General features: G+C 43.5%; 1 protein-coding gene and 1 long non-coding RNA gene across 4 annotated transcripts in view; one reads left to right on the top strand and one right to left on the bottom strand.

Annotated features, from left to right (window-relative positions):
* Positions 1 to 4112: 4112 nt before the first annotated feature.
* C4H4orf19 (chromosome 4 C4orf19 homolog) overlaps positions 4113 to 21710 on the top strand; it is a 42553-nt gene continuing 24955 nt past the window's right edge. Inside the window, exon 1 of the mRNA XM_040556268.1 lies at positions 4113 to 4300. The gene's annotated coding sequence lies outside the window, so the exon portion shown is untranslated. The remainder of the gene's footprint in view (positions 4301 to 21710) is intronic.
* Positions 10811 to 14872, bottom strand: LOC121069804. 3 transcript variants are annotated; one of them, XR_005819628.1, is made up of 4 exons: positions 13714 to 14872; positions 11972 to 13224; positions 11724 to 11836; positions 10811 to 11321 (listed from the first exon to the last, which is right to left on the bottom strand). It is a non-coding gene; the product is annotated as an uncharacterized LOC121069804 (long non-coding RNA). The 3 variants fall into 3 exon arrangements; XR_005819629.1 differs by having other exon boundaries at positions 11724 to 12116; positions 13047 to 13224; XR_005819627.1 differs by having other exon boundaries at positions 11724 to 13224.

Raw genomic sequence — 21710 nt, 5'->3', positions numbered from 1 at the left:
GTCAGCAGCAGATGGGTGTCTGAATGACATTTACCTGCTTGGTAGCCAAATACTTGCTGCTGCAAGACTGAGTGCTCCACGGTCCCCTCGCAAATCTGACCCCCAGTTCCTCCACACTGTTGTGCAGGGAGAAAAGTTTCCCTGATAGCAAGTGACCCAAACGCTATGTGCTGTTCTATCCCTTCGTAGGAACAGAGCAATTTACTTACTTTCTCTTACGGAGCACTATTTGCATATCCAGAACAAAGCTTTCATTCATTCTTTATCTAAAGTGCCTCAATAAACGGGCTCAGATGGGGTCCATATTTTCTGACACGCAAGACTGTAGGAATAGGCTGTAGCTGCAAGAAAGCTTTAGTGGGGAATTAGCCGGAAATTCTTTGGCAGACAAAGGTAAGCCGGAGGTCAGCTAGAAAAAATATTTTTATCAGTCATTTCCTTTGCACCACAGCTGGGGAATGCACGGCCCGTGACTTCATTTCATATGGCCTGTGGCCATTTAACTTTTTTCACGTTACTGTCAGATAACATCAAAATGTGAGTTAACAGGTAGCTTGGAACAGGCATTCAGGAGGCATTCAGGTTCCAGTGGTTCCTCAGCCCTGATTTCTTCATGCTGCATATGCAAGTTTGATACAGAACCCTCTGGTAACAGAAATTTTAGCCATTTGGCAAAGGGAGTTTAAAACAAATATCCAACAAATGTCCATCACTAAAAGAGCAGTCTTACACCATGTGTGTGTACGCACTATTTCAGCCCCACATCAGCTTAAAATCCTGAGATTTCACCCTGACTCTATAAAGATTACTGAAAGTTCTTCAGGGCAGGTTGACTGATGTGATGCTTCTTATGAATCTGTGTGATATGTCATAAAATGGGTCCTTTGGGTCAATATCATTAGGCTGGGAGCAACATCTATATTGTTTTATTTTTTTAATTAAGAATAAAAATATATATAGCATATCCACCCAGGCTGGAAACAGCTCTTACCTAACATGGGGCAGCTCCTGGAGTCTTCTCACAGGGGCCACACCTGCAGCCCCCCTGCTACCAAAACCTTGCCACATAAACCTAATACAACATTTTAACATAAATATTAAGAGTGTAAAAGGACAGAATTTGGAAAAGTATTTTTATACATTAAGGCATCTTGCTTTTTCACACATTATTTTTGATGTATTCACAAAAATGATCATGTAAACATCATAATGTGGATTAGGGCCTCTAGATAGTTTGGGTTATCAAGGACATGTTATTAAGAATCATTATCACATATTTATGCTACAAATATGACCTACTTTGAAGTTGTTACACCCTGTTAAGGATGTTACTTAACACCCCTTTTTGGAGCACCACCTGGCTGCAGGGAAAGTGACGGAGCTGCATTTTTTCCCTCGGTTTACCTTTCCAGCCTGGTCACTGAACACCATTCCTTACATTTTGGAGGTAGTCTTGTGACTTTTACAAAGCCACTGAAGGTCTCAGCATGGCTCTAAATCACAATCTCAGTTCTCAGTTTCTACAGAGAGGTCAAAGGGTGAGAGAGGGCAACAAAGAAGGTGAAGGGCCTGGAGGGGAAGATGTATGAGGAGCAGCTGAGGTCCCTTGGTTTATTCAGCCCAGAGCAGAGCAGGCTGAGGGGAGGCCTCATGGCGGCCTGCAGCTCCCTCACGAGGGGAGCGGAGGGGCAGGCGCTGAGCTCTGCTCTCTGGGGACAGCGACAGGACCCGAGGGAATGGCCTGGAGCTGGGACAGGGGAGGGTCAGGCTGGGTGTTAGGGAGAGGTTCTGCACCCAGAGGGTGGTCGGGCACTGGGTACCCCAGGGCAGTGGTCACAGAACCGAGCCTGTCAGAGTTCAAGAAGCCTTTGGACAGTGCTATCAGAATCTGGTTTGATTTTTGGGTGGTCCTGTGTAGAGCCAGGAGCTGGACTCCATGACCCTCGTGGGTCCCCTCCAACTCAGGTTATTCTGTGATTCTATGATCCTCCCCAGGGCAGGATGAGGCACTGTACCAGATGCTTCTCCAGGAGGGGCAGTTTGCACCACCAGCCCTCTCTGGAAAAGAGACTTTCATTATGGAATGCTAAAGTTTCATCTACACAACAGTAAATTTACTTGAGAACATAGGGCAATAACCAGAAGAGTGTGAGAGAACCTTCTCAGACATCCACTCCAGCAGAATACCCTCTTAAAATCACAAGTGGTTCCCAAACCAACTGTTACAATCTGCTCCTAGCAAGCTCTTCTCTCTGCCTCCACTGCCCTGTTGTCCCAGGCCCACGCTGCTCCTGCTTGCCTGGGTGGGGATGCTCCTGTCCCATTTGCAAAGCCCCCAAATTACACCCAGCCATGACACAGCCTCCACCTACAGTGCGTGCCTTTGTGGCAGCGCAGTCCCATCTCCAGCCTGAGCAGGGAATATGCAAAGGCAGATGTAAGGCACGTCCACATGTTCCTGCCAGCACAGCTTTCACCACACAACACCACCACCCCAGCACAGCTCTTACTTTTACAGAAGTATGCAACAGAGATAAATAAATCATCTCCCTGATCTCATGCCACCGCTCCGATTCCACGTGCATTTTGGGTTCTAGTCAACAGACTTGAAGTGAAATACATAACACTCACAAGGTGAGGGATGAAACAAAAATCCAGGCACCCTGTAGCACAGATGAAAACAGGAGATTGGTTAAATAGGACGGTTTGCTGCTGTTTGTCTCCATTATTCTACTCTATGTTTGGAAAGTGCCCAGTAGTTCCCACTGTAAGATAATGTTGATGGTATCTGAACTTACAAAGTTTACCTCTTGGGCTGTAATTTTTCTAGGTAGACTGCTATCTCAACAGGAATGTCCTAAACAAAACAAAAAAAAAAATCTGCCAAAGAGCTGCTGCAGAGCTTTGCTGGAGCTTGCTAACCCCCAGCCTGTGGATGCTGTTTGGCGTTATGTTTTGACACAGCTCTGCTTAAAACGAGTGTACCCGGAGCAGCCTTTATGCATTTGTTCCCTGGCACCTGGCACCACGCGGGGCTGGGGGGTGCAGTCGGTGCTCCTGCTGCCCCGGCACGGGCCTGAGGATCCCGGCCCGCTCCGGACACAAGTTTGGCAGACTCACATTCAGCTCACCGCGCGGCATGGAAGGGGAAACGCAAGGCAAACCCTGCTCGCGGATGAAGTGGGGTTTTAGGAGAATACTTTGCCTGAGGAAGGCAAGCAGGACTCCGGCACATTTCCAAGCCCCGCCAGGCAGGGGGGGCAACCCTAAGTCCACAATTGTTTGGGGTGAGATCAGCACACCTACCGGTACAGCAGCCGAACCACATATAACCGCTTCAGTAACCTCACATAACCACAGACAGACAAAGGATTTAGCAGAACATTTCCGAAGTGTTATCAAGTAGGCTACCTCTGCCTGCGCTGCTTTGGCCCCCCAGCCAGGGACCCATGCAGTGAGCTGATGTAATGTGGTGCCAGGTTTTTCCAGGGCTTTTTTTTTTACAGTTTCCAGGTACACTGATACAGGTTAAAGTTACAGCTGGGAAACACCTGAGCCAGCTGCCTGAAGATACTGCTTAAGTTAAATCTCACCTCCTGCACAGGGAACACTCTCACAACTGGGTTGCGGCAGCAGAACACCTTCCATAGCACATTTGGAAACACCACACCCAAACCAAAAGGAGCCCAGGGAAGTCAGCAAGTTTCATCAGGAAATACGATGGGGTGCCTGCAAACACCTTCCTTAAAGCCGGGTTCCTATATGGAGCATCACCCAGCACAGCGGGGATTAAATTTCACTGCTAGGCAAAACTCTGATGTAACAGAGGAACTTTCTGCCAGAGCCCTTCAGCACCGCTTGCGACATGGGGAGATTTAATTTGAAGAACATGCAAATGACAGCATTAACACACTGCCAGCCTTGGACTTTGTTGTGGTCGTAAGCGAGTGTCCCAGAGGAAGGGAACTGCTTGGCACGTGCTCTCTCTCCTGTCCTGCTTCTAACCCTGGCCAGAAAGCAGCGAGGTCTGTCAGGTTTTTATCCAGCTTGCAGGTAAAGGGTTACAGATTCTAGGAAGTATTAAATGCAAACTTTAAAGGATTTTATTTTCATCTGCAGTCACATGACGCCCTAATACCCAATGACACTAACTACAGTGTCTCATTAAGAGGTCATGCGAACTCCCAAGCTAAACAAGGCATTCTTACATATTTAACATTCAAATGCAGAAGCCACGCTAAGCCATGGAAGATTGCAATCAGAAAAAAGCTACACTTCCTGATCAGCACAGAAGCTACAGGTAGGAAAAGTTCTCGTTCCTTTAAACTTACAGCACTGTGCTTTCGAGAGAAAATGTTTCCAGGGCATATCTTGTACTCTCTTTCTTTCTCAGCTTTCAGAATAATCTAATACTTTTATCTGGAAAATACCTGACCCCTCTTGTTTCACCTGTTGTAGAATCAGCAATGTTTTTATGCTTGGAAACACAGTTGGCTCAGCAGAAATCCAAACAAAACAGCGTTCTTAAACAGGATGTAACTGCTGAAAAAGTCATATTTCTTTAAGATTTCTTAGTTATTGAAACAGCTGCATTAGAGTATGTGAGGTGAAGGGGGTGTTAATGCGTCTGATGTCTGAATCAAAGCGATTTAGAGCTCTTCTGACTTTACTTATGCCATGAATTGCACATTGTTTCAGTCCCTTCAATGAAAGCGTAATTTAGTGGATGTGGCTTCCTCGCTGGACTTTCATGATTTCTGAGTTCTCCTCCTATAATTTGGTGCATTTTAAAGAAAAAAAAAATCTTGCAAAAGCAAATGAAAGGCAGATGAGGAGGGTTCTTCAGTTTTTCAGTGCTCTATAAAAGCAGAAAAAATTACAAAAAAGGTGAGTACAAAGAAAGTCAGTTAAAACCCAATTAATTGAGAATTTAAATTGTATTAAAGCATAGCTGTTTTTACAGTAAGTGATAAAGTTTCAGTGAAAGCTGCTGGCAAAATTGCAAGAGTTTATTTTTTTTAACTTTTTCTGAAGGATTTTTTTTTCCGGGGTACAGCATTAGTATTTGTATCACAAAGACCTTTTTCTTATCACAGTTTTTCTCTAAACTGTAATTGTTTTCAGGCGGGTTTCCACAAACTCATCATTTTCATCCCTTTATAGGATTTTAGTTGTAGTCTACATTCTGTAGAGGTACAAAATCTATATTTACTCAAAGATCTTGAGTGCATCAGAAGGTTTCCACCCCCTGGGGATTGCCACTGCATGAAAGGAGCAAGTGGTGTTTATTGTTTTACTCCTACGATGGTTGGGTGGTAATTACAAGCAATGTATTTTTTCCTCAGTTTATTCTATAAAACCCATCTCTTTTTCCTCTTCCCACATAATGCTAGTGGATACCAAAAAGAAGTGGAGAATAACAATACCTACAGCACCTTGCTTCTGATAAGCTGTCAACTTTCTCTGCTTTATCATTACCAGTACTTCAAGTACATTTGAGAAAGGTTGAGCCTCAACAAGTTTATCACTAGTGCTTAAAGAAATAAAGAGTCAGGCACTTCCAGAGTGCCCATCTCGAACTACTGTAGGTCTAATGTCAGGAAGGGCCAAGACCCCACTTTGGCCTGGTCTGTCCAGCCCAAGACATCAAAAATCTTTTACCAAGCCAACAGACCTGCTCACCTCCCAGCAGAGGAGTTCACCATAGTGAATGTAGCAAGAAGCCACCACGCTTCAACATAACTATTCTACATTACTGTGACTGACCTCTGAGCTTAAATTAGTTTTTAAAAATCTATTCAGTAGCTCTTACTTGCTAAGCTAAACTGAAATATAAGGGGAGAGTGGGGAAGACACGAGCTCCCACCCAAACAGCTGCTCTGTGACGCAGGCTTTCACCGACGAGGAAGGCTGCACCTGCTGAGGGAGGAACAGCCGGCCTCAGCCAGTCTCTTTTAACAAATGTTTGTACAAATCGGGTGGGTCACTGAGAGCCTGCACTTAATAGCTACAGCGTTAAAGCTGCTGAAGGTTGATTGCACAACATGTCTTTGTAGGATGGGAGATACAAGGAATGCTAAAGTTACTCTGTGGGCAAACAGGCACCGAGTGAGGCGAGAAGTCGCTCATTTCCAGAGGAGAGGAACACAAGTGAGGAGTGTGCTGCTAGCACTCTAGCAGTTCAGATGTTCTTTACAGCAACAATTTTACAGTCGTTACAGGAATCTGCACTGATTTAATTTCTGGTGAAATAATCCAACCTGTTATCTCAGTTTGTCACATCAGCATAGTCAAATGTAGTGTTGTTTCATGGTGAGGACACACAAATCAAAGACTTCCTTCTCATACACAAGGAAAGAAAGAGATGATCGGAAACTGAGATCACCGGAAACCCAACTGAATTTTTCTCTTTGATCCTGGGGAGAAATCAATCAAACATAAAAATGAAAACACTTCCACAACTTTGGAATAGTTTTCTCTTTCCCCTCAAACCGAAGCTAAGCAAAGCACTGCTCAAAAGCCAACCCACCTCTTCACAAATGCTTGCAAATCTCAGGAAACTTGTACCAGATTTAAGGTTCATACTGAAAATCATCAATCTGATTTTATCGCAGCTCTAGGCAGGTGAGAAGACAGAGCAAAACTTGCAAGTGAAGGGAACTGTGGCTTCCTCAGAAAACCTGCTAGAAAGTGGTCAGCAAGCAAGGTAAACATTTCTGAGTGCTGAGGCCCTTCTCTAACCACACTGTTGTTTTTATCAGATCTTAAGGAAATACTTACAGCAAGTATTTGCTCTAAGGCTTTAACTAAATGAAAGCCAAGGTGCCTCATACAGGCTGGGGTGCAATCCTTTCCTTCCCGCTGTGGAGAAACAAAGAGCAGGAGGACTTGGAACAGGCAGGGCCCACACAGGAGGCCAGGGCCTCCCCTGGCTCCATCCTATCGTACCACCTTAGGAAAGCCTTCCTTCAGGTCTTTTGGGAAGGGGTGGCCTTCTGTGTCTGCACAGTATCCAGTCAGACACGGCCTTGGCATTGTTTATGTCTTGCACTGCCACTGTTTCACCGTTGACTTGGTGGGGATGGGACTTGACACACGCAACACACTGACATATGATGAGATTTAGTCAGTTAATAAATATTTGTTTCAAACTTACAATTCCTCCTTCAAAACCTGTTCATCTGAGGATTACATACAGTCACCTTACAGCAGAGTGCGACTGAGACTTCCACCAAAAAAAGTTAACAACAGGAAAAAATGTACACGATCGTTGGGCCTCCTTCCTTTCATGAGAGAAAATACGCTGGTGGCTTTTTTTTTTAGCACAGGTTGGTTGTTCTAGCACTCCCATGGGGGGTCCATTTGAAATGAAACAGTGAAACATCTGGTTTTCAGTGGATGTGCAGCGTTGAGACGCATTGCAGGGAGGGCACGGCTGAACCAAGAGCGGGAGGCCAGGTCCCAGCTCCTGGCCTCCTCACACCTGAACTATCACCTGAGTGTGCTCGCTTCACGTGCAAGCAATGATGCTTGGAAAACTTAGGGTTTTGCTGAGCTATTGAAGAAGAGTGCTGGCAAGCAGGATGTATTGCCATGGAGAATAGGTATGAAACATGATGTAGTTTTACCTATTAAAAGTTTGATATCAAAATGGACAAAATACATGAGTTTTGGTAGCAAGGTCAAAAGGGATTGTTGCCAAGAGGGAACAACACAGCAATTTTCCTTGAGCTCCCCTCTGAGTCACTTTCACTTGGACATATGGAGGAACTTTAAAATTTTATTGAGAGCTGAATACATTGTTTAGAAACTAAACATTTAATCAGTTACAGCAGGAAGCGGTGGGGAAAAAGACCTACGTTTTCTTTTGTGTGTGACATTTTTGTCTGCAGTTTCTATACAAGTTTATTTAACTTCCAATTCTTCACTTTAACCACAGATGTTTGCTGCAAAGCCACAGATGCTTTCTGGTTAGAAAAGTATTTGTGGTCAAATATTCTATTATTAATTCACATAAGTTACTTTTCCATTTGGGAGAAAGGAATAAGCCATCTCCCTGCAGCTTACTTTTTTTGGCGTTACCAAATGGGCCTGGCTCCACTTTGAATCATTCCCCAACTATTAAAGAAAGATGTGTGTTGCTATTAAAGAGCAGTTAATCTTCTGATTTTATGTAAACAAGCTCCAGTGCCTTGCTATAGCAGGCAATGTACTTTTCTGCAAGAGCTGAGTAACAAGGAGGAGAGTACCCCTAGTGAAATAGGAAACACACCCACAAAACGACTGAAAAACCTTTCAGCCTGGAGTCCACCCTGGGACCTTGTCAGACTGGCTCCAGTGGGAGCAGTGTCAAATCCTCACACACAGGCCAGGAGGAAAATACACAGCCCGATGCGCCTGGGTGCAAAGGCACTTTGCCCAGGCAGGTTGGCATTAATGCCCACAGACGATTAATGCCCATGCACTCTTGATGTGGAGGCTCCAGAGGCTGCTTTAAGGCAGGAGTGTCCCAAATGAGCTGTGCGGAGCCTGGGGACTTGCCAGGCTGTCGGTCCCCTCCTCCTCTGAAAGTCCATCCTCTCCCTGTATTTGTTGCAATGGTTGCATTTACTGCCTGAGCTGTATTCATTCTGTATTCATTCCCTTCCCCCTTCATCCTGCAGCTACTTGGCAATTCTGTTTTATCAGCAGCAGGTTTGGGAGTGTCCAGCATTATCTACCTTACTAAGCAGCTGAGCTTTGTGCAACAGCCAGGGATGCAGAAAGCAGGGCCTGTGCCCTGACAGCTCGACAACAGCCCACCAGTTTCCCCATCTCTCCCTCCATGCCCCTGCCCACACCAGGGCACGTCCCAGCTCTGGGAGCAAGTTACCTGCAGATTCTTCCCCCCGCCCCAAAAAGTGTTAGCAGCTCTTACTCCTCTTACAGCACGCAAGCCTGATAGCGATCTGATTTGGGTGATTTTAACGTGGCTTATTTCCAAGGAGCTACTCCTCTGATCTGTTCATAGTAAAAGTACTCTTCTGACCTACTCAGAGAAAAACAGGCATAAGGCTTGGACGGTGTCAGGTTTTTGAAGTAAGCTGATGGTCTTGCTCACTGTGTAGAGCTCAGTGGAAAAAAAAAATAAAAGAAAGAAAGAAAGAAAGAAAGAAAGAAGGCAGTTCTGTCATCTTCCACTTACATGAATAAAGCTTTGTTAAGGTCCTTTCCATCTCTATTTTTGGTTTGGGTGTGGTGTGGAAAAAACAATATTTACCATCTCAGTAGCTGTGCCCTTTGTGTATTTGTTTTCATGTTCCCTTTCCCCATGTGAATTCAGCAGATGTTGCATGGCTTGATAGCAGCCCTGTGTTGCTGTTGCCTGAATGCGTGCGTGTCTCCGCTGAACGTTAGCAGTGAACGGGCTGTGTCTGTGCAGCAAAGATACAGACTCAACTGCCAGGCACCGTTTCACAGGCAAACATGCATAAAGAAGAAAAATACCGTAAGATTTCATTTGCAATGTAAATGAAACAGAAGCTACAGTCATCAGCCCTAAACTGAAGGCCTCCAGGGGCCTGAGACACTACAACCATGTACAATGTCCCATTTCCATCCTTAACATCTCTTTTTAAATTGAAATCACTTGAGAATATTTTCCCTTGCATTGGATGAATACGCTCAGATTGCTAAAAGGCTACTCCGTATTTACCAATATGCATTAAAAACTAATGCTCACTGCAATTATCCAATTCATTACCTTCCATAAAAACGTTTCCATCCATTCTATGTTTATGTAGAGTATGAACAGACAGATTTGCTGATGCACAGATGATGAAAAAGCCCAAAGACCTCTTAAGGAGACAGAGCAAAGACAAAGCTTGAGCTAGGGGAAGGAAAGCTGCATGCTTTCATGGCCAATACCAGCATCACGCATTCATCAGACTACAGCATTAGTTGTGTTTCATTTCTCTGTCATCCTTCCACAATAAAGCTTTACTGTGGCACCACTGAAAACAATGTGGCTGGATGTGCCTCCTGGAGAGAGACAGTGAGTCCGTTTAGCTCAGAACCCACAATGATACCCACATTTTGTATGGGGGAAGACCAGGTTTGAGAAGCAAGGAGCTAAATCAGCCCCAAGCTGGAGGCAGAATTTGAATCCAAGTCTCCTGAATGCTCTAAGAGCCAAATCTGCCTCTGGAGAGTAACCCTTTAAAGTCCCAGCCCACCGTCAATAACTCTCCCATCGTGAGGAAGTATGTCAGACGGGCCAATAAACGAGGTTCTTACCCACAGGCAGCAGACGTTTGCCTTACGATGGAGCTACCTGAGACGCACCATTTATAGCCGTGGCATAAGCTCTCTGGAACAAGGAGTTCTGCTGGAAATGTCAGCATGTTGTCAGCGCACAGCATCGGGAGCTGCTCCGCTGCGAAGGCAGAGTCCTACAAGTCACACTTAATTGTGCAATTTCCATTGATAGTTTTTGGTGAATGCAGCCCATTCTTTTGCACAGGATTAAAGGAAAAGGGAAAAAAAAAAAAAAAGATTACTCAGCTGGCCTGATTCCAGACAACCCTAAGTCTTTCAGAGGAATGAATACCTTTCTATAACTTTCAAGTATTGTTCTACAATGAGACTGAAAAAGGTTGCAAATGCAATCAAGATAAGCAATAATACTGCAGAAATGCATCCGTATTTCACTGCTATCTCACCGTTACCATATCTTTGCCATTTCGGGGCCTTTTTAATGCAGTGGTCAATGCTTTGGACCTGCCTTCTGCTGAGAAATAATTATTGTAATCACTAAATAAAAACACTTCACTCTTGTTCACAAAATCATTGCGCCAAATCATTCCCTTAGCCACCCATCATCACTCAATGTCTGCTAAGGAAATTGGTTTAAAATAACCAAATGGAAAAGTTCACAGGCGCTCTAAACATCTCTAGATTAAATTACCTCTATGTTTTACACATTAATCTAAGTGCTGTATTTAAAAGAAAAGAAAAACCCTTTAAGTCGCAAAGAACTCATGTAAGAGAAAAAGTCACATCACATGAAAGGGTCTTTATTAAGGTATTGTATCAGAGGCTTTTCTTGAAGATTTTTGAGTGTGGCTTTAAGTAGTTTTAGTGTATTCTGTATCTTTCTGTTTTAAAAGGTTTGTTACCCACTTTCACAGTGCTTTGTAACCATGGCCCAAACCATCCTCTGCTTTTCTGCTCTCTGCCCACCATTCTTCATGTGAAACGTTCAGGAACAATGAGGTAAAAAAATATCCTAGCATGTTTCCCACACTTATTATATAGAAGCAGGACCATGTAGCGGGAGCGTCCTGAGGAATGGAACAGGAGGGAAAGGACAAAAAATAAAAAAATAAAAATAAAAAGAGAGGCACCGGGTGCATGAGGCTACATATCTTTGAGGCTGTGTTAGGACTGAAAGCTGTCTGATACAGGTATATCCTGACAAAGAAATCAATGTATATGGCTTAGACTCTTTTAGAATTATTCTTATTTTTATTCTACATATTTGATCCTTCTCAAACATACCCAGAGCTGAACAGGTCTAAGCAGTTCAGGATGCAAAATAATCTCAGAAAAAACAGCTTAAGCCAGGCACAGCAGAGCCTTACCACTCGCTGAAATACCACTAAACATCTGGTACTCCTACATGCTAGTACTGGCAGTCATCTGAACTGTGGACCACCAATATCTGACATAACTAACAATACTACCTTTTTGCCCACTAAGTATGTCATCTCTGCACCCACAACATATCAAATTCTTCAGAGGAAAGGGTCTTCTCCAGGTGTCCCAGCGCAAGCTGTATTACTTAGCTGCACGTCATCTTTTGATCCAATGAAACACCAGCGAGGATAAGAAATCATGATCAAAGTGCTCAGTATTACCAGTGCTTTTATACAGGACAACAAGTTGTTGCTTTTAAGATGGCCAAAGACAATCTTTTCTTTCAAAGCCTCACCTGTACCAAGAACATTGTTCTCCAGTCTTTACATTTATTTTTCCACTCCATCCTTCTGTACATGCCTTAGCCCCGTGCCTTCTGATTCTCAGACCCTCTAGTCTGTCTTTGGGCAGGAGGCTGAGTTGTTAATTCATGGTGCTCTCTTTCAGTTTGGCCAAGAAAAAATACATTTGGCTGAGCAATAAATTTATAGCATACCTATAGCACACCTGGGTCATACCTACTCCTCTGTGTAGGATTCACTTTAGACTAGCAGTAAGAAACCAAAGATGTAACTCTTGCAAACTCAAGCTATTTATAAACGGGCTTCAGTATCGTTTCTTTCTGTTTATGTTCACTTTGAAGATCCAGTTGTAACTGAAATCTTCCCAAAATATTTTCCAGTCTGCCAGGCATACAAAATGCCATTTTTTTCTGTATTTAACTTAATTTTCCTTTGAAACAATGAAAGCAACATAAACTCTTTACCCTAAGAGTTCTGCTTGCCTTACAAGGAACGCAAGTTTCATGGTTTTCCCCCAAACCTGTTAAGCTGCCAAACGTGTTAAATTGTCTTCGTCTCACAATGTTGGAGTCCATAAATCATTGATTCTTCTAATCTTATAAAATTCTTTTCTGTTTTCCATATCATTGCAGTTTGATGCAAAAAGACAAATTTGCTAACAAAACTTGTTTCATAAGGCCAGCGTCTGAGATGAGCCCCACAAGCATGGCTTATTGCAAACCTGTGGTTTGCACTGCTGTAACGACTGCATTAAATGAGCGTTTGTCGGGATAAAGTAAACCTGATGGAACTTCTCTGAAGTATGTTTAGCGCAGATAATCCAGTCGTGGTATGCTCTCCCTGCTACAGGGCTTGTATTGTTCACTATCATGCCATGAAAGAGCCTAGATCTGCCCTACTCTTGACTCGAAATAAAGTTAATCATAGACTGAGATTTCTTTGTTCAGTGAAACAGATTGTTTCTGGCCTGTTCGATTTTACTTTATCTCACATTCCTACAGCCTGCAATATTCTTCTGTCCACAGAGCTCACTGTACAGCATGGTGTTAATGCAGCTGAATAGCTCACCTGGCACAAAATCTCAAATCCAAGGTCTGAGTCCATCAAGAGCGACCTGTTTTCTAAATGTGGCCTTCTGTTTCTCGATCTGTGCAAGGCTCCATTGTTAAGGTGCAGGATTTCTACTTTATGCTGGTTGTTTTGGTTTTCCTCATTTCCATGGCATCCCCGGTAAGGAGCATAATATCTGAAGATATAAAAAAGCCCTTTGTGCTCCAGGAGATATACAGGGTTTCTTGAATAAGGCTGCTGGAAACTTTGCAACAGAAACTGCGTGAGTAAATATACCACCGCCCAGAAAAAGCTGGGCTCCCTTTCCCAGGCAAATGGAAAGATTAACTCCATCAAGCCCTGCATATTCAGGAGCCCTCTGTCCTCAAAACTTCCTCATCACATAGCTCTCGTAGCTCTTTTGACAGAAGGAAAATTAAGCTTAAACTGGCAAACACCACATTCATTTATGCCAAGAAAATCCCACACTATTTGGAATTAATCAATAGCACAGAAATCCCCTCCCACCTACCACATGGAGCCCAGTCTCCAAAAACCTGCAGTGTCTCTCTAGGGTGGTATTTGAAAGAAGCCTGTCTGCAGAGCTATCTTCACCCTCCTCCCATGCCACCTTCCCACACAGAGATCTTTTGCTACTTTCCTCCCATGGGAAAAAATAACATACCCATGTAGAAAATAAAGGCTAGAGCACCATAAAACCTGGAAAAGCCTGATTTGAGAAAATCCCTTCACCGAGTCAGTACACTTTGCTCCCAGTAAGAAAGGCAGTGTTTCTAGTCCAACAAAAAGCCACACAAACAAGGCTTAACACTTGAGTCAATGAGCACTTATGAAAGGCCTGGTAACAAAGGTATGCCTGAAGCAGAGCCTGGGCTTCACCTTTCTTCTTTCCCCACGCCTTTCTTTTGCTTTCCAGGAGGCCTGAAGACCTTTTTATGGAAGCAAAGATCGCAACTGATTGCCACAAAGCTTTCCACGAATGCCCTTTTTTGAAGCATTCAGGCGAGATGCCTGGACAAGGGAGCTGTTCCTCACTGGCAGGGCGCAATCACCCAGCTCCCACCGTGCTTCAGGGCCTTGCCCTTCTCCTCCAGGAGCTTGTCACGCAGCTGCCATATAAGATTTCCCCTTTTAACAGGGCTGTAGGTAATTCGTAGATCAGCTCATCAAGAACAAGACAGCTGCCTTCAGTTTTTTACAGTTTCCTTGGTTGTGTTACAGCAGCATCTACAGGCCCCGGAGGTGATAAAGGCCGTGCTGCTTTGGCTGTCACAGAGCCACCTGTACGACATACCCTATTTAAATATTGCCAGAGAAAGTTTCAGGCACCACACTGGATCCAGACTTCTGGTATCTGCTGCTGCTGGGACAGCAAGTCTGAACAGCCCAATCCCATTCTGTGGATTAGTAAAGGATACGCCATCCCTGAGAAGCAAAAACTCTGAGTTTTAGTCCCTTTGGATTTAGGAAGCATATACCACTGGTATCTAAAATCCCAGGGGATGGGTGACCTCAGGAGGTTACCCCACAAGGTGTGGGGACTGCTGCCTTGGCAGCAGTGGGGTCTGATGCCTGCCATGCACCTGAGGGGGGCTAGAGCTCACCCAGCGGCAGGGGCTCTTTGAGGCCAAGGAAACACCAGGCCCACGAACATCAAGTTGCCTTGCTCAGACAAAAGGCTATCTGCCAGCTGCAAACCACTGTCACATCCAGTAACAGGACATTAAGGAGCAACACCGATTTTGTGGGGCAAGACCTAGCACATAACAGGCACTAAGATAACCCAAACAGCACAGCAGGGTGGCAGCTGGTTGCTGCCTGAGCTGGGGGCCAGAACCGTGCTCTTGAAGCCCACCTGGGGCCAGGGTGCCCACAGCAGGGCCACAAGCAGGCTGCCAGGTGTCAGTCAGGCCTCTTAGCCACAAAGCTGTCCTCCCCAAGCATTGCTCCACCGGACCCACACAGCTAATTACCCTAATATTAATGTTTGCCACCTGTTTCCTTCTCCTTAGACTTTGCCCATGGAGACGTCTTTTCCCTAAGCCTGAATTTCCAAGCTTCCACACTCCTTTCATGTCTGTAAAACTTTCTACTGTATGAAAAAGCAATATATATATATTACAAATATAATGTATTATGTATATATATATATATTTAATATCAGGGATCTTTCAAAGTAGTACACGCTAACCAAACTTTGTTTCTTTTGTAAAACATTACACACAATCTACTCCTTTCTGGAGGCAATAGCAATGACGGGTTTCCACTCCCCGCCTCTCTGTAGCAGGGCTGGCATTTTCACCCAATTTCACAAGAGCGCAGGCACTGCAAATTAAACAGTGGATTTGTTTCGCAAACTCCTTTGTTGTTTTCTCACTATTATTTGCCACCTGAATAGGGAGAGTTCTTGTTTGAGGAAAGAAGGAGGAGATCAGTGGAGTGCTGCCTCTGTGTCCTCTCACCTCTCAGGGAAAACCTCCCCACAGTTGCTGGTGGCCACCAGAGGCTGTTTCCAGAGCCAATGTCCAAGGGGACAGCATTTTGGCACCCACCCCAACTTCCTAGGACGGTGCAATGGTTTCAGTGGTTTTGAGGCCTCTGGTTCACAGGCTCTTCTCACCTTGTGAGATTAGAAGCAGCTTTAGCCGCAGCAGATTGTTGTGTGTTTTTTCGTTTAGTTTTGTTTTTCCCAGCGGGCACTTTTGTCCATCATGAATTTTAAATATATATTTTTTTCTTTTTTTCACACATACAGAACAGCTCAAAGAAATTGGTGAGAGTAGGGCCGTCTCTTGGCAGCAGTTCAGCATCACAGAAATTTAGCTGTGAAGGGAAGTTACACCACAAGTCACTCATACATGACTTTTACTGAAAGAAAGCTTTGCTATAGAGGAAATAAAAAAATATAAGTTTGATACATTTAAAGGTTTTCAAGAGGTAATAACCTAGATAACATAGTGTGAAAAAGCCTGTAAAGGACAAAAATATCTTATTTCTTCAGACACCTTCCACGCCTCACCACAATGAGCCGTGTAGACTGAAACTCTATCAGATAGCAGGAGGGTTAGGAAAGCAACAACTACATTTTTATGCAGATTTGCCAGTCTATCTTAGCTGAAATGACTTCTAGCGTCTTTCTGACATGAACAAGGCAGGATTTGATAGAATCTGGCTGGCTATCTGCGTCTCCATCAGAAACTCAACCCCTTTCCTGTCACTTCACCATCTCTTCTTACCAGCACACTGATCCAAACCAGGACAGAAGCTCAGGTCTTTGGCAATCAGCCTGCAGACTGACAAGGAACAAGAAAAGTCAGGGACCACACAGCCCCCTACGTGCTCCAGTGTTCCCAGGCCATACAGACATTCCTACCAGTAGGGCCTGCAGAAACTTGAGCAGTTGAGGGGAAAGAAGTTCTTATTATAGGGAATAATATTCATGTTAGTTCATGTAAATTACTTAGACCCTAAATTAAAGGTGATTTGTAAAAGAACGACAGTGTCAATATTGGCTTTGGGATGTGTTACTGAGGCCCAGGATTTTAATTTTAACCGATTTTAACATTAAAAAGTTGATGGTTGTAAAATGCAGAGAGCCATCCATTGCGAGAAACAGATCTCATGACTGAAGGACTGGTATCAGTCTTTCCTGATGAGAATATCTTAACTTCAGTAATGGCTGTACCTCGCAGAAAATGCAAGCCTTTGCTAGACATTAACCACCTCCCAAAACTTAAGTCAAGCTGATTCAAAATGGGTTACATAGCGTTAGTCAGTGTAAAATCAAAAGGACTCCTGACTAAGCTTCACATTGTTTCCTTACAATCCCAGGAATACATACAAATCACGCCAGTTTAGTCAAATTAAGCCTACAACAGAAAAATAAATGCCTACGCTTGAGGCCTTCTTTATAGACGGTGTAATCAAAGACTGCAAACGAAGAGGATTCCTCTCATCATTTAAAGCTAACACTTTTGTATCAATTCTGCACGTGGAGATTGCAAGCAAATGCCAACACCTGGCAAACCCAGTCTGGCACCTGGGCACCGTGGGTGTCTCAGCAGAGGAGAGGTGAGCGTCCAGCCTAGGTTAGGTGCTGCAGTGACACTGCTTCAGCTGCAAACCCACTACTCAGAGCTGCTCACGGAAAGAGCACTGCATACTACACACACTGCTCTAATGAAAGCATGGTGTTGCACTGGCAGAATTAAACTGAAGCAATTTTCCACATAAGAATGACGCGCTGATTTAAAATTGGTTTACGCTGATTAGTTTACTCTTGCTTCACAACAGTGCCATTTCTGTGGGCAAACATGGCTTCAGTCTTAAATAGATGCTTGGACTATCATTCTCATAGGATCAATTTTAAATTAAGGAATAGGTTGCAAGAAAAAGTAATTTCATGCTTTGAAAAGAACTTTTTTATATTTCAAAGGCTTGGAATCCAGAACCATCACTCCATAATCTTATCCAAATGTTGATGTCGTCAATGCATTTTAAAGCAGCTTTTAATTAAGTTAAATAAAGAAAACAGATGCTGCTGAAGAAATGCCCAGTAAGAATTTCTATTTCTAGATAAAACTGCTTGAAATGCATAAGCAATTCTGCTAACTGTGGGATGTGATGCACACAACTAAGTGGATAGGTGTTTAGTGAGACTTGTGTGCCATTTTGTGTGTCACTGTGAGCAGTCAGCACAAAGATAATGAAGTAAAATATAGATGAATGGGCCTATAGCCTCCACTTTTAATTAAAAAAGTATACAAATTGCATAAATCATAGCCAGTAGCATTTGCTCTGGGCTACAACAGCATTTACTTTCCTTTAAGAGGAGTTTCATCTGCCCAAACCAAAACAGTCCTTCAGTTTTCTTAGCTGAGAGGAGCACGCACACAAGATGCCCATTCTGACAGCAGCTCCTGTATTTAAACTCCTGCAGTCAGTGGTGCTGTAACCCAAGTCTCACCCAGGCCACAACGCGGTCTTAAAGCTAAATGGTATCAGCATGGAAATCTGCAGCAGAGAGAGCAGGAGTAAAAATTAGGTCAGTCTAATTGAATTGCAGTAGTTTGCCTGAAAAACACCTTTGCTACCCACATTGAATGGGCTTTAAAGACCACATTAGGGAAATGTTTTTGTTTTCAAAATCTTCATCTTGGTTATTTCCTGCTTTGCTCAGAGGACTCTCTACTGATACATTCTCCTGGGCTTTCATTTGGCTGGAGGCTGCAAATATTGCCATTATTGAAGCTAGAACTTCAAAATGGACCAGAAGTTACCTTTGGCAAGATTTTATGTACCTTTAAGGCCATTATGTGCACATTAAGGTTTATGATAAACACCTAGACTTCTCACCCAGAAGAGCTACCCTACCGCAGGCTGGTCCTGGTCTGTTGTAAGCAGCATGCAGCCCAGGAGGAGATGAGGGAAGAGCTGTTGACTGCTTTGGTGATACCACTTTCTGGCCTTTGGGGACAGCTGCTCTTTCTACCTGGAGGAATACGTACTTAAAAAATAAAATAACTAGCTTTGGTGATGTAGGGCTTTCCAAGCACTCACCACAGCAACAAGGAACATATGTTACACACATAGCAAAAGTGATCAGGAAAGCCTGCTCCCAAGACTGTGTTTGATAGCACTGAATCCTTAAAATGGCAGCTGAAGTGCCGCTACCCCACGTCGCTTCGCTCCTCAGCTACGTCAGTGCGATATTCACACCACTGGGAACTGTAGGAACAAGTCCCACTCTGAAGCTGGGGCCTTAAAGGCTGCATATGTTATCCAAATATATGAATGAAAGCTGAGCACAGCGGGCTGCTTTCAGCCATCAATCTACATAACGACAGTTATCTCAAATATTGCACTAGGAGAGTCATGTTTAGCTCAGAACATTTTGTTACAACGTCTGCTTATACAGGAAATACCATTCCTCAGAGTTCCCCCATTTCCCTGGCCTTCAGCACAGTGTGTTTCTTACCTCTATTAGCACAATCTTTGCTGCTAAGCCATTTATATAAATTAGTATCTGACTGCATCTCTAATCTTCTGACTGACAGGATTATAGACATTATGTGTTTACTTAAGGGATTTTTCTACTTATGGAATCAGCCTGCAATCTTCTCACTGTCTAAATTATAACCCAGGATTTAGTGTCATCCATTTCCACATCCTCAGAAATGTGAACGGAGGGAAATCCCATTTCCACAGGAGGCTCCCCATGGCTCTTTGCCTGCAGAAGAGCTTATGACTGTACATTCGCTTTTCAGAAACCTTCAGAATTTTTGTAGCGAAATTAGATTCTGCTTTGTCACCACTGCCTGAAAATAGTCAGAGGCTGGGAGATGACTGGGTGTCTTGGAGTACTGCTTGCAAAATCCAGGTCCTAAGCAAGATAGCTGCAACCCAGATCAAAGCTGCCTAGGCTGGCTAATCACACGGACACGTTTGCACCTGGCAATGTATGGCGCATCAGAGGCACCGGACAATTTTAAGGAAGGCAGTGGAAAAAAGCAAAGCAGGCAGTGTACCTACCTCCCCTTCTCCCCCACCAGTAAAATAATCTGTTGTAAGAACGTAGAGGACACAAGCTGCCCAGCAAATACAAGCAAGGAGAAGATCCGCAGCAGATCCACGCCAAGGGACTGCAGATCCATGGCAGACCATGCAGCACGAAGGTTAAGCTGCCATAAATTTGGGTGCACATTAACGTGTGCTGTGAACTTTGTTAAAAAAGGGTAGAAGAAACACAGCCTCTTCCATCTTTCCTTACTCTGAAAATGGGCTTTGTCAATAATGAGAGGAGGCCAACAGCAGGAAAGACTATTTCCTTTTTCCACCATCCTTATGAAGGATCCCAGAGCATGCAACACAGCCTTTACAGGCAGTTGTGCTGATAAAATTGGGTTGATGAAGATTTTACACAATAAAGCACTGCCAGGTATAGCTGTAATGCTAACTTAAGAAATGGCTAAAGTCTTTTGGTTAAAGCTGCTATATATAGAGAAAGCTAAAATATTTATTCTACAGTTAGATGAAAAAATGCTCTCTTATAACAAACACAAAGACCTAGCACACCCGTTGCCTGGTGTTTGGCTTTCTTCGTGAACATTTCCCAGAATCACCAATGTCAGGGGCTGGCCAGTACAGTCCTAAGTGTGTTTAAACACTTAAACTTAGCAATGAAGTCCCATTTTGTGACTGAAACTTGTTATGGATGTTCTTGTTTTGGCAAGAGTGTTTAAAAACTGAGAGCTGTGAATCTTTTCAAGGTATGTCAGGGAAAGGAAGAGAGGTCTGAGGTTTTTTCCTGATTAAAATGTGCAGCAGATTGCGCTCAACACTCGCTCTGAATCCTAAGTTCCACATAAATATTCATAAATGCACTCATCGCAGGTCTGGTAATCTTGTTCTGAAACTTAGAGGCCTGATTCTCCTTGAATCCCCAGACAGGTCCTGCCCCCAAACCCTAGATTTAAGGAAGACAGAAAGACCAAACAACTAGGACTGATGGTGTTAGCACGACATCTCAGGGTTCAAGTCATCAGAGCAGAGTGCGCGCCATCCTGTTCTGGAGCTTCCAGGGTATTCTCACACCTGTAGGCAACACAGGGAATAAAAGGCAACATTCAACCATTTTTCCCTATTTTCAGGCTTACTTTTCAGTGTTTGAATAAAGCACCATTGTTTTTCAAATGTCTTTGCTAGCAGATTAGCTCAGCCTCTCAGAAACATCCACACTAGCCAAAACCACCAACCTGTATAGATCAAATAATGCTCTGAAAAACTGTTTATTCCAAGAAAGCCGTGTTTTGTAGTATATGTTTTTCAAAGTTCTCTAGGCACCTAGAGAGAGGCAATGAAAACATATACTGCATTGTAGACTAAAGGGATAATACATAATCCTTTTATATAATATAGGGTTACATAATATAAATACCAGGAAACACCCAAACAGACCAAAAAAGGGCCTAATTCAAAATCGAGCAAACAAAATTATTCTTCTAGCATAACTGGCCTGGGCGATTGGTATCTGTACATTTATCTCTGAGGAAAAATAATATAAAAAGGTTTCTAGGGAAAACAACAGACTTATGCTACAACAGGGAGTATGACCAAATCAAATATAAGTTTAAAAAAGATTTAACTTTTAGAATAATGTAAGTCTTCAAACTCAAGAGACGTAAGCCACGTTTGATGGATGTAAAAGTTGCACAATAGCATCTCCCTGACAGGCATTTTCGCAACTTCTTTAGAGGTATCTGATGCTCACTACAGGACTGAACTTGAGTCTGATCAAGTTTGACAGTTTCTGTGTTTCTTTACACGTAACAAGAATTAAAAATACAAGAAAAAGCAAACAATACAGTCAGAGAGATTCCTGATGGAATCCTTTCCTTTCCTGATGGAAACTTCATGGACAACCTAGAATAAGCTTTTGGGTCTGTTTGTTTAACAAAGCGGTAGGATATATCTCCGTGATTTTTTTTTTTAATAATTTAATTCCCAATCATGCAAAGCAGCCCAAACCCACCGTTTGTTCTCCCCACAGTGTTCTGCAGCAGCCATTACCGATGCCTTTGTTGAGCAGAACTCGGGTGGAACCACGGCAGTGCCACTTCCAACCTGCTGCTCCTTTGTGGCTCCGATCTGGGTGCCCAAAGA

This window comes from Cygnus olor, chromosome 4, assembly GCF_009769625.2.
Source record: "Cygnus olor isolate bCygOlo1 chromosome 4, bCygOlo1.pri.v2, whole genome shotgun sequence".
Classification (NCBI taxonomy): Eukaryota; Metazoa; Chordata; class Aves; order Anseriformes; family Anatidae; genus Cygnus; species Cygnus olor.
This window is presented reverse-complemented; position numbering and strand designations above follow the sequence as displayed.